This window comes from Montipora capricornis, chromosome 13 (assembly GCF_036669925.1).
Source record: "Montipora capricornis isolate CH-2021 chromosome 13, ASM3666992v2, whole genome shotgun sequence".
Classification (NCBI taxonomy): Eukaryota; Metazoa; Cnidaria; class Anthozoa; order Scleractinia; family Acroporidae; genus Montipora; species Montipora capricornis.
The window spans coordinates 13,536,256-13,548,755 of NC_090895.1; the positions used below are offsets into that span (position 1 = coordinate 13,536,256).

Sequence of the window (12,500 nt, forward strand, 5' to 3'; positions counted from 1 at the left end):
ACACCTTTCTGTATAGCCAATGTTTTGTAAAAAGGTCCCGTCATATTGATCAATGTGTAGCGTTCCTTTAATGGCCAAACATCAAACACTCTTTCAATGTCAATGTCTTGACTCTCAAAATCAATAATAATAACATGGAAGTTTAAATCACCGGTTTCTTTGGACGTATTGATCAACTGAGAAGCAAAGTGATGTACCCATTTTCCTTGATTCTTGACAGGCAGTACAAAATAGACTGTTGCATTACTCTCCCATTGCATTCCTTTTGGAAAGCAAAGCTCCTTCTCTTCATCTGGAAGAAAGATGTATTCCGAAAGTCGGAAACTAAGGTTTGATCCCTTCAGGCTAAGCTGGAGTTCAAGAAGATATCGGCTTCCTTTCTTAGGATCTGGATTCTGCTCAACATTTATGATTCTTTGTAAATGATATTGTCTGCCAACGAAAACGTCATTCGAGGTAAGTCATATCAAGGAATAATGTAATGACATGAATGTGCAATTACGCAAAACGTATTCGTTAAAACCCTTAACATACTAAGTGGACACTTGTGTCCAGATAAATACAGCCTCACTTAGGGCGAGCACCAGGTTCTTTTTTTAGGGCCTGAAGCTTAATGAACTGTTTTGGGTCAGCTTACATTTCTAGAATATCAAAGATTTGGTCGAATTTTGGCCGAATGTTAAGGAAACTAGACGCCGCATAAAGCGTACACTGGGTTGCCAGTGGTACGTGTTACACAAAAACAGAAGGCACTGAATTGGGTGGTAATGAACTGCAGTGTTCCAGTTAACTTTTTCAAGTGAGGGGTCATTAAGATCATTTGAGGGGTAACCCAGACGCCGTGCCAGCAGAGGCCCTTTGGCTCACACGTTCACACCTTTAATTATTTTCTAATATCCTGTCCCATTTTGAGGTCTTCTAGTTTTTTAAGCTTTGGTAATAAATTCAGTTTAAAGATAAAAAAACACGCTCTTGGGTAAAATTCACTCGTTTCTTCTTTAAATAAATACGATTAGTCTGTAAAAAACTAACTGCAAATTGCTCCAACCTACGTTTTCCAGGATGTCATGCATTTCTTGCAGTTGCACTAAGCAAACGTTTATTGTACACACTAAGAAAGGCCTGAAGATGTTGTTTCCGCTTGTTAGTCTAATCTGATGCCAGGTCAAAACATTGTTTGGCTTGACGTTTGCACCAAAAAGTACCGTAAAAGCCAGGAGTTAACAGATAAAGAAAAGCAAAAGAACATAGTTTTATATAAAACTCTGAATCAAATTCTCATCTAAAGATTAATAACAATCGATCGTAAAAATATGAAAATTTCTGCAGTCTCGGACTTTTATGAATGAATGGAAAGGTCATGATGTTTTGTCAAAAGGAAGAAATTGATCACTTACTAGGCAACTGAATAAACTACGGGAAAGAATGTTAATCGTTCGTCGTTTTCAGAGTAAAACAACGTACTTTTTAGCCAAGAAACGTCCGTCTTTGGTTTGTTTTTTAATTTTGATGCAGTATTTAACTGAATATTTACATTTCATCTGTCGGGTCAGGAAGCCTTCTCTGTCGGGTTCCCGAGAAACGTATCTATTTTTTTTATCATAGTGGCACTTTAGGTATGGTCAATTCGCTCAAACTTCTGATCAATGAATAGGCCATTTCCGAGTTCATGGCTGCCTCCTCTTCAAATCGAGTCTCTAAGTGCGAAGTTTTTCTTATGACAATAACTTTTCATTCATATGTAAAGTAGAACTAATTATCATCACAAAAACTTCGCACTTAGACTCGCTTTCAAGAGAAGGCAGACGAACTCGGAAATGGTATATTAGTTGAAACTAGTTGTTATTTCCTTAGTAGATAGACATCAACAGAGGGTACAAGAGTTAACTGAATAGAGTTGTAAAGTCAGAGGTCAGCGGTCTCTGAGTAAGATGGCCGCGAATTTTGAAGCTCCAAGCTAAAGTGGATAAAAGCTGCATTTCTTCTATTTCTTTTTTATATTTATTCAACTACATGTAATATTTTGTTTGCTAACATGACATCAACTAACAGAGGAAACAAGAAACAGCCAACTGATGGATCAGAAGAAGATTTCGAAGCTTTCGTTCGAGAGTCGCTGGCACGTCTGTGCTGAGGTCAAGAAAAGATTATACAAGACATCTCGAATCTGAAAGCAAAAGTACAACTGAATGAAGGGGCTTTGGACAAAATTTCTAAACAATTTACGAACCTCAACCAACGTTTTGAAGAACTCAAGGGAGAACTCCATGATGCTAGATGCAAAGTTGATGAAATAGAAGACTCTGTTCAAAACCATGTTACGCGAATTAGTCAAATGTATGAACGTCTTCTATCACTTGAGCGCTATTCACGGGAATACAATCTTCGCTTTCATAACATTGAAGAATCACAAGGCGATAATTGACTGCAGAAAATCCATGATATTCTAGCAAACCAGCTTAATTTGGAGCCAAAATTAGAGAATGCTCATCGAGCTGGACCAAGAAGCGATTCCAAACCACGAGCGATAATTTGTAAATTTGTATATCGTCCAGAGAGGTACAAAGTCATTCGGAAGAAGCGCGACCTTAAAGACGGTGTTTGGATAACGGAGGATCTGATCTGGGAGGATAGGGAGAAGAAGAAGAAGCTTAAAGTTGTGATGAAGGAGGCATTTGAGAGTGGAAAAAAGCCGAGATTCCATCGGGGAGACCTGTATATTGATGAAGCTTTATATAGAGATACATAGATGTTTATATCCATTGATCAGGTCAGTTAGAAGATGCAGAGATTCCTATGTCTATGGACGTAGTTTTCGTATGAAAATTTAATGTTTATTTGAAATAGACCTATGACCAATAGCACAAATGACCCAGATTTAAATCTATAATCCTTTAATGATCATGGTATATTCACATTAGAAGAGCTTAATGAACTCTCCAATGTCGTTAAACCGCATCTCTCGGCACTCCATCTAAACATCAGAAGTTTATGTAAACATATCGGTGAGCTGCATAATCTTTTAGACAACATTCCATTCGAATTTCATTTAATCGCTTGTTCAGAAACATGGATCACGCCTCAAGTCGATCCAGAAAGCATAAAAATCGCAGGATATAATTTGTTAACAGATAACCGTAAATTTTCAAATGGCGGCGGGGTTGCTTTATATCTAAAGTCAAATATTAACTATATGTTAAGAGATGATTTAAAAATAGATGATATTGAAAATATATGGGTTGACACACAAGACAACACACCTAATAGGTCCCAACGTGAATTTCTTGACGAATATGAGCAAGTTTTTCATACCATTTTTTGTCTAAGCGGAAATGTTTGATCTTAGGTGATTTTAATATCAATACACTTGTTAAGAGCACAATAGCAAAAGAATACCGTCCATTCTGAAGGCTTTAATCCCTTGATATTTGAAGCAACTCGAATAACAGAGACGACAATAAGTTGTATTGATCATATTCACTCCAATTTTGTGTACTCAAGCACAAGTGGTAGTATTGCAGTCGAAATAGCTGATCATTTGCCTGTTTTTAGCCTTTCATACGATCCTTTACTAAGCCCCTTTCCCGATACCATTGAAATTAGAGACTTTAAAAGATTTGATGAGATTGCTTTCCGTGACGAATTAAGGAACGAAAAATGGAAGTCTGTTTATAATAGTAGTGATGCGAATGAAAGCTTAACTAGATTTCTACACACTTTTAACAGGATTAGCAATAAACATGCACCAATTAAATCAATTAAGATTAAAGGTAAGTCAAACAAACCCTGGATAACTAAAGGATTAAAAACATCGATTAAAGTTCGTAATCAGCTGTATAAACTGGTTGACTACCCGCAACAGTTATTATTGTAATAGATATAAAATGTACCGTAACAAAATCGTTACTATCAATAAGTTATACCGTACAATATACTATGATCATGTACTTACAATGACTCTACAAACAGTAAGAAAATGTGGGGTAACATTAACCTAATAATAAACAAAAAGCGGCCATCTTCCATTATTGATAATTTACAAGTTAACGGTAAAAATCTCCACCAACCAGCTTCTATATCAAATGCTATCAACAAGTACTTCTTTAATGCTCCAACTGAACTTGCATCTAGCTTGCCTAAAGCAGACCGCCATTTCGCGTCCTTTTTGAAGGGGAAAAAATGCATTTTTCGCTTTACTAAGGTAAGTGAAGTAGAGGTCATCTGACTTGTAGAGAGCATCGATTGTAAAAAATCGTTTGGTTATGACAAGATTCACCCTTTGTTATTATCCTCTGCTGCACTCGAAATATTTAGACTAGTGACATACATAATAAACTTAACACTTAAACAAGGTATATTTCCAGATAGTTTAAAAATTGCCAAGGTTATCCCGATTTTCAAACAAGGCTCTCGTTCTTCATGCGGTAACTACCGACCCATATCAGTTCTGGGTGCATTAAGTAAAATTTTTGAGAAGTGCATTCTCAATCAACTGATATTCTATTGCCTGACAGAAAATATCTTGGTACCTAATCAGTACGGCTTTCGATCTGGATACAATACAATTGACTGCTTGGTAGATTTAATAGATGAGATAACGAAAGCCCTTGATGAAGAAAAGTATGCTGTATCGCTCTTTCTAGACCTAAGCAAGGCATTTGACACAGTAAACCATTCTATTTTGTTATCCAAACTAGACCTATATGGTATACGAGGTAATGCAAATCAGTGGTTTAGGTCTTACCTAAGCAACAGGAAGCAGCAAGTTTTTGTCAATGGTGTGGAGTCTAACTTTCTTTTAGTAAACTCTGGAGTACCTGAAGGATCGATCTTAGGCCCTTTTCTTTTTTTAATTTATATAAATGATTTTGAAAAAGCAACCAACTATTTTTCCCTAAGACTATTTGCGGGTGATACTTCTTGAACTGCAACTGGGAAAGACCTAGATGTATTGCTTCAGAGGATAAACTCTGAATTGCCCGCTATTTATGAATGGTTATGCTCAAACAGATTAACCCTGAATTTAAGTAAGACAAAATACTTGGTTTTTCCACCACGACAGAAAATTAGTTTTAATCTATATCCTCCTCTAAAATTAGCAGATCAGTATCTAGAACAGTCATATAGTGTTAAATATTTAGGGCTCATTATTGATTGTTTCCTGTCATGGCATGAGCATATTTATCATATTAGTAGTAAAATTAGTAAAAGTGTCAATATTATCGCTGAACTAAAACCACATGTGACATCCCAATCTCTGATAAGTATCTATTATGCACTTGTATACCCATATCTAACCTATGGTTGCGTACTGTGGGACAATAATTACGAGACGCCATTGTCACAATTGGTGAGACTACAAAACAAAGTTGTTAGAATTATCAACAATGTGCCACTTTGTGATCATATTACTCCCCATTATGCAAACCTTGGTTTCCTTAAGCTTCCCGACATTGTTAAATTATACACGTGTCAACTATTTTATGATCACCTAATTAATAAGAAGTCGTCGAACCTTAACTTGTCTCTGGTATCTGAGCAACATAATTACGCTACTCGAAGTGTATCCTTACAACACCTAAATCCAGAATCTTTCAGAATAAACATAAGAAAATTTTGTCCAATTATCTTAGGGTGCTATTATTGGAATGATATTCCTTTATCTATACGCAACAAGCCAACTAGAAAACTGTTTAAAAAAGCACTTTACCAGTTTTATTTTGCTCAGTATTGATAATTCAACATTATATATTTATTTACTATGCGTTTACTCTTTCCTATCTAGTTTACTTTTTATCCTAAAATAAATGTACTTAATTAAAGGGCATATAATTAGTTTACTATATCTTTGCCCTTTCCACTTCATCTTTCACTGTACTTATTTTCAGTTGTTACTGGGTTGCCGCAAACCCAGTCGGAATCTGTCTTTAATTTCGTCGTTTTTTACTGGGTTGCCTTATAAGGCAAACCCAGTCGAGGTCTTCGTTTAGTTTGTTTGTTTTCTTTTTTTTCTTTTTTTTATTTTTTTTCTCTTTTTTTTTTTTTTTTTTTCCGTGTCGGTAAAAGTCTTGCCTGTCACTCCCCTGGTAAGTGGTGTCTTTGTGGATAGAGCCTTCTGCGCGTATTTTCTTAGGATCGAGAGGGTAGTGGAACTGCGTAGATTTCTCTGGTGGACACAGTAGAATCATTAACTTAGCCTGCAATGGCGTCGAAAGTCATGCAACGCGAATGGCGTTTTAGTGGATCCTTAAACAAAATATACCCTTATGGAGCTCAATAATGGAAAGTCAGTTGGATAAACTAGGCATGAATCTCAAAAGCGACGAGTACTGGACTTCGACAACAATCTATCGCCCGTCGAGACGAAATCAAAGTGAGCAGTATTTACCTGAAGTAGAAGGTAATCTGACACAATTGAGTTTCTTGTCTTCACGCACGCAATGAAATAGGAAGAGGTTTTCGCCTCTAAGAGCAAATATGTTGTTTGTTTCAATAAAACTTTCGCTGGAAAAGGATTCTGTGGTATTTTCTGCCTTTGTGAATTATAATATCATGTTGTGTATTGAATTTTCGAGCTTAAGGTTGAAATGTGATATGCGAGAAGTTTTTTAGTATTGCTCTGTAAGCAGGAAGGGTTCAAAGGCCTGTTGAAAGCGTGCTTGAGTTTCAACAAAATGAGCCCCAAAATCAGTGAAAACTTGTGACGCAGATGAATAATAAAGTAGCTGCTATTTCCAAAATGATGGAATTACCTGGTGATAATAACGTCGTACGCGTCTTGGAGAGTAAATTTTGACTTTGCATAAACAAGAGTTGGGCGATTGTGATCTTTGTTTTGACTTCGCTCATTTCATTGTCAAACTTTATAACACTTGACAGAAAAAGAAACTTTTTAAAAACCCGGTATCTTGCCATCATTTGACACAGATGCTTCACTGTTTGACAAGTAAACATGCCGCGGTAACTTAATCACGGCGCCCGCTGAATTCCGGCCATGTCACTTTTCGATTTTGCAATTTACTTGAACATAGCAAAAATCTCCCAAAATGTTTGTCGCTGATCGTAACTTTTTATATTCTATATTCACGGTTCAAAATTAATGTTGTTTTGATGTCGTAAATATTTTATTCTCGATCGACCGTCCGGGAAACTTCCTTCTGCTCTTTCTGAAAACTGTGTATCAATAGTTATTTGCTTTTTCATCAATATTTGTTTTGCATAAAGCAAGCTAAAAAGATCTGTACCTTGCTGAGTTCGCATTTGTTAGAGATATTAGTATTTTCGGTCCGATGCTTCTTTTTTAAGAGGGGTACGTTATTTTGGTCTCCCATCCAAACACTAACCCCGCCCGGCAGGGCTTAACTTCAGTGAACTTTAGTATTAGAAAGCCCTCAGATGCTCAGAGGGCACACTTGTGGTAAAAAGAAGTTGTGAGGGAACTTGAAAATTATCAACATGTCAGCCCAGAAGCCAATGTTTCTTGCTTCTCTTTTATTTGTTATTCTTCAGAGACTGGAATGCTGTATTTCAATACCACACAATTCAGTGCCTTCTGATTTTCTGTAGCACGTACCACAGGCAACCCAGTGTATGCTTCACAGAAGCATCTCGTTTATTTTTCGTTTTCTTTTTTTTTATATTTTTTTCCGTGTCGGTAAAAGTCTTGCCTGTCACTCCCCAGCTAAGTGGTGTCTTTGTGCATAGAGCCTTCTGAACGTATTTTCGTAGGATCGAGAGGGTAGTGGGAAATGCGTAGATTTCTCTGGTGGATACAGTAGAACGATTAACTTAACCGGCAATGGCGTCGAAAGTCATGTAACGCGAATGGCGTTTTAGTGGATCTTTGAACAAAATATACCCTTATGAAGCTCAATAATGGCAAGTCAATTGGATATACAGGCGATGGAATCTTAAAAGCGACGAGTAATGGACTTCGACAACAATCTATCGCCCGTCGAGCCGAAATCAAAGTGAGCTGTATTTACCTGAAGTACATGGTAATTTAACACGATCGAGTTTCTTGTCTTCACGCACGCAATGAAATAGGAAGAGGTTTTCGCCTCTAAGAGCAAATACGTTGTTTGTTTCAATAAATTTTCCGCTGGAAAAGGATTCTGTGGTATTTTCAGCCTCTGTGAATAATAATATCATGTTGTGTATTGAATTTTCAAGCTTAAGGTTTAAATGTGATATGGGAGGAGTTTTTTAGTATTGCTCTGTAAACAGGAAGGGTTCACAGGCCTGTTGGAAGCGTGCTTGAGTTTCAACAAAATGAGCCCCAAAATCAGTGAAGAATTGTGACGCAGTTGAATGATAAAGTAGCTGCTATTTCCAAAATGATGGAATTACCTGGTTAGAATAAATAACGTCGTACGCGTCTTGGAGAGTAAATTTTGACTTTGCATAAACAAGAGTTGGGCGATTGTGATCTTTGTTTTGACTTCGCTCATTTCACTGTCAAACTTTATAACACTTGACAGAAAAAGAAACTTACAAAAACCCGGTATCTTGCCATCATTTGACACAGATACGTCACTGTTTGGCGAGTAAACATGCCGTAAACATGAGTAAAAAAACTTCATCTCGGCCCCCGCTGAATTCCGGCGATGTCACTTTCGATTTTGCGATTTATTTGTGCAGCCAAAACGTACAATAACAAAATTGAACGTTGCAAAAATCCCCCAAAATGTTTTGTCGCTGATCGTAACTTTTTATATTCTATATTCACGGTTCAAAATAAATGTTGTTTTCATGTCGTAAATATGTTATTCTCGAGCGATCGTCCTGGAAACTTCCTTATGCTCTTCCTAAAAACTGTGTATCAATATTTATTTACTTTTGCATCAATAGTTGTTTTTGCATAAAGCAAGCTAACAAAATCTGTACCTTGCTGAGTTCGCATTTGTTAGCGTTAATAGTATTTTCGGTCCGATGCTTCTGTTTTACGAGGGGTACATTATTTTGGTCTCCCATCCAAACACTAACCCCGCCCAACAGGGCTTAACTTCAGTGAATGTCGGTATTACGAAGCTGTCAGATGCTCAGAGGGCACGCTTAAACTTGTGGTGAAAAGAAGTTTATCAACATGTCAGCCCAGAAGCCAATGTTTCTCACTTCCCATTTATTTTCTTCAATCTTTCTGGGTTCAGTACTTTGCTAGTAACCACATGTATTCTCAGACTATTTACCCAAGACTTCTACCATGGCACTACAATGATAGACAATACCAAAACAATATCGTGCACTGTTAGAGCTACATATTACGCAAGGACAGATCTGTTTCGTCGTACGAACGTGTGAGGACCTGTGAGCCAAAGGGCCTCGTCTGGTATGACTTCTTAATGACCCTCCAACTTGAAAAAAATTGCCTGGAACGGTGCACGTACCACAGGCAACCCAGTGTACCCTCACGGAGGGTCTAGTTAAATATATTGTATCTTATGTTTGTCAAGTGGAAATAAAAATAAAAATAAAAATGAAATAAAGAATAGAGTGTGATGTGAAGTGCTCACATGGTTCATATGGGATAGAAATCTAGCACTTCACATTACTTTCTCTTCAGTTAACTCTGTTTAAAATATAAGTGCTACACAGCCAACGTTTGTATAAACGTAACCTTTCCTTGTACTTGTACATGTTCATTGCCGTGACTTTGACATCTTCAGTTCCCACGGCCGGCTCCCGTCTGACCTTGTAGCTCAGTCGGTAGGGCGGCGGAGATCTAACCCGAAAGTCGTGGGTTCAATTCCCACCCTGGTCAGAGTTTTTCTCTGTCCTTGTGTGGGCCCATTTCCATCAGTAGGGCTAACGCTCACATGGTTCATATGGGATAGAAATCTAGCACTTCACATTACACTCTATTCAGTTAACTCTGTTTATCAACAGAGGGTAGCCGCTTATAAGGGGACAAAACATACATACATACATACGTATGATTTTTCTTTTAAATGAGCCGATTTGTGGTAAAAAGTAATAACAAGAACTGCGGCATTTTCTAATTTTACGCGATATTTACCTTTGCCGGAGTTGCAAACTGGCCATAAATGTATCCACGACTTCATTCACAGTTTGGTTATCAATTAACTTGTTACCTTGTGACCATTCCTTCTTCGGTAGTTGCAGATAGGTGTTGTCATTTGGGTATACGGAAGAAAAGTGAACAAGCTTTACTCCATCGTAACGTTTTAAAGTTGTGTTCACAATATAGCTAGGTTTGTAATCACAGGTTGGTAACACTCCTCTCAGTAGAGTACGGTTCAAAAGAGGGAGCGATGTGTAGTTGAATTGAGCACGAAGATTGCTGCCCTTGTATTTTTCCTGTTTGGTATGACTAGGAGCCCACATGTACATCCTCTCCAGGTCTTGCTCCACAAACCCACTTCCATTCGATTTTCTGTCATCGTCATACGAATGCAAATACTGCCCAGTGATTACTTCAAGTTTTAGAGATCCTGGTTTTCGCCAGTACACTTTAACATGTCCTTTTCCATAGCTTTGTTTATGTAAAACTTCCACGAAGTACTTCTTGTAAGCCACCAACCGGATGCTTTGTAAATACAGCGTCTTCAGTCCACGCGCTTTCGTTGGGAGAAGAAACACTAGCTATGAGACGAAGATTACTGGGCTTTTCATCAAAACTAAGCCACAATTCTGACGTATCATCCGATAAAATGGCAAAGTCGTAAAGACCGGACGCTTTCGGTGTAATGAAACCGAAAATTCTCTGTCCATAGTTATCTCCCTCGCGAGAAGAGTCAAACGTTCTTAGAAATAATTTATCATGGGGATGGTGTGGAAATAATGGTGTTTCACGCAGACGATCAACGTCCGATCCACATAAGTCTTTCCAAACGTGCAAATTCAAATTATCAGGGATGTGAACAGAGACAGCCTCCTTTATACGTCGATCACGAGTAGAAATGAACGCGGAAAATCCCATAAAGGTTATACAAACCCACAGAGGGCCAAGCACAAAGATGCCTTGGTGTAGTTTCCAAGAAGCCATGAAGTCGATTGGTTATGTTAAAATTAATCTAGTCTGAAATTGAAAAAATAAACTCGTCCTTGCCTCGGGATATGAATAATCCTACAAGAAACAAAAGAATTTTCTATGTAAAAATAAGAGAGAAACGTCACTATTGTCTTTCTTAAAGGACATCTATTCATATGCAAAGTAGTGGCGGAGTGTTCTAGAGTTTAGCATAGTTAGTAGCTAACTATGAACATCACTTAGTTTATAACTGCTGCAACGCCGTGTAACGATCTATGCATTGCGTTGGATCAACACAAACAGTTATAAGCATGAACACACCACTGTTAGGACAGATCAAGCAACGTTTACGAAGGCATTCTCTTCAAAATGGAACTGCGGTCGGCCAAACTTAGCATGATCAGCGTTCACACTAGAAAGCAGACGTAGACAGCTGTGTTGGGATTGTTGGCCCTCGTCAGTACGTCGAAGCTAAAACACAATGAGCCTCAGTGACACTTCACCTATCTCATATGTTTCGCTAGTCATCATAGAAAGAGCTATAAGATGGCAGATCGTAATGCACAGATCGTTAAATGGCATTGCAGTTTTTTTATATTAAGTGTTAGTCTTTCCAAAGGTGCAAATTCAAATTATCAGGTATGTCAATAGTGACAGCCTCGAAAAGATCGCGCTACAATGATTTTTCCTCAAACAATTCCTTTAGAGATCCATCACGAATATAAATGAAGGTGAAAAATCCCATTAAGACTATACAAACGTAGAAAGGGCCAAGCACAAAGATGCCTCGGTGTAGTTTCCAAGGAGCCATGAAGTGGATTGCTTATGTTAACATTAAGCTACAATCATGGACAAAAGTGTTGGGAAGTTAGCTTTATTTTACAGCTAACCCCCCTCCCCCTTTTCAATGTTGGAATTTCCAGGGAAAAACTTTTCTTACCTGAAGAACTCCAACATCGAATGTTGGGGAGGGGGGCCACAATAGCATGGTATTTCCCAAACACTTCAGCCAATAGTTAGAAAAATCGAATTAGGTGTGAAGTAAACTGATGCCCGCAATCTTCCCAAAAACTTTTGACCACGGCTCACTGTGTGTGCCACTTAGGTAAGTATAGAGAACATATGAGGCGAAGTTTAGGTCTGGAAATTTGCAAGAAAATGGAAATAAAAATCGATGAAACTTACCATGTGGTGAGCTGTTGTTGTCTTTAATACGTACACGAAGTTTCGGGAAAAATGGTCCCCGTTCACCTTCCTTCATAGTATAGTGACAAGGTAGGAGACGGAAGCCAGCGTAGGGACTCCGATCGACCCAAAACAAGCACAATTTTTTTCGTGAAAATCGAATCCAGTCGCTAAATAAACACGCCAGGCTCGTGAAACATGAATTTCTCTAAACCATGAATCCACTGAAGCATCTCCAGGTAGCAACGCGAAGCCACCAGAGTCTGTAAAACTTGTAAGTTAACCTGCTAAAATGGCGGCCAGAAAGCGTTGTACTCGCGAAGTG

At 38.1% G+C, this 12,500-nt stretch overlaps 1 pseudogene; it reads right to left on the reverse strand.

The window, feature by feature from the left end:
• The window catches only part of LOC138030565 (beta-1,4-N-acetylgalactosaminyltransferase 3-like), a 40,013-nt pseudogene extending 28,212 nt beyond the window's left edge, over positions 1 to 11,801 (reverse strand).
• Between the last annotated feature and the right edge of the window lie 699 nt (positions 11,802 to 12,500).